The following is a 1,556-nucleotide window of genomic DNA, read 5'->3' on the forward strand; positions in this document are numbered from 1 at the left end:
AAATTTCTACGAATGTCTGGAATAAAATAAACATTGTTCAAAACTAAAAATGTATTTTCCCTAAAACGAAGTCTAACTTCTCCCACTACTTTTGCCGAAACTCTTGCGCCATTGCCCACTTTCATCGTGTAGTCCTCATCGGCTAGCTCGGTGTAAGAACTAATACTCTGCAAAGAAAAACAAACATGATTAGTTGCTCCCGAATCAATTATCCAGGCCGAGGTATCACCCTCTACTAAACATGTTTCAAGGACTAGTAAATCTGATTTACCTTGTTCTTTTTTCTTTTTCAGCTCCTCGAGATAGTTGTGACAGTTTATCTTCCAGTGCCCTTTGCCATTGCAGTGGAAACACTTTCCTTTGGGTTTCTGGATGGAGCCTTTAGCCTTCTTGGGTCTATTGTTCTTTCCTTTCTTTCCTTTCCCTTGGTTCTGGTTTTTTCTTTTAATTTTACTAGAACTTCTTGCAACTACAACATTTGCTTCTCATCCCCTTCTCTTGTTGGTGGATTCAAAGTTTTGCAGGTCATTCATGAGTTCAGTGAGGTTGGATTTTTTCTTGTTCATAACAAAGTTGTTCACAAACTCATGAAAATCAAGGGATAGGCTTTCCAAGATGATGCCAACTTGGGTGGCTTCATCGATCCTGGTACCATTGAGCTCCGCATCATGGAAGTGATCAATCATGTTAAAAACATGTGCCTTGACTGAAGAACCTTTCTTCATTTTGTCATTCATGAAAGCCCTAACAGCATCCAAACGAGCCTTTTCAAAGGGAGCACCGAACATGGCTTCTAGAGACTCCATTATCTCATAAGCAGTCTCCATCTCCTCATGCTTCTTGCGAAGCACATCACTCATACTGGCCAACATAAAGCACTTTGCTTTGTTGTTGGCCTTGATCTAGCGATCATAAGGCTCTATTGCGGTTTTAGATGCATTAGCCGCGGGTTCAGGAGGACATTCCTCTACTAGGACAAACTTGTAGTCTTCGCAGACCAATAGTATGTTCATGTTACTTTTTCATTTAGCATAGTTATCACCGTCTAATTTTTTAGTCGCTAGTAGTGTGGTAATGGGATTTGACATATTGCTGGAAATAAATAGAATATTCATCTAATCAATTTATGTGCATGAATATCAAGGCATGTTAATTTTGGCACAATTAAATATGATGCATGAAGCACATGAAAAATACATAAATCATGTTTTAATTTTAGGTGCCAACGATAATCTAATTTTCCACATATAAAGTGTACCTTTGGGTAGTTATGTTATATGCCAATTAGACCGAGACTCTTCTCAATTAATAAATATAGTCAAAATATCTCATATTTTCATATTTATTAATTACCGTTATTTTTAGTCAAAATATAACCAATAAATTTGATTATATTTTATGAGTGTAACCCACCGTTTCAGATCCCATAGACTTAACTCCGAATTGCTACCTTTGGGTAGTCAATTCAGAAATACATCTTGAAATCTTATCTTTTGGAAGCCAACCTTGTTATTGATCCGGCAAGGACACTCTCCTTTAGGAGGGAGATTCAATGT

The sequence above is a fragment of the Morus notabilis genome, unplaced genomic scaffold, assembly GCF_000414095.1.
Source record: "Morus notabilis unplaced genomic scaffold, ASM41409v2 Scaffold328, whole genome shotgun sequence".
NCBI lineage: Eukaryota > Viridiplantae > Streptophyta > Magnoliopsida > Rosales > Moraceae > Morus > Morus notabilis.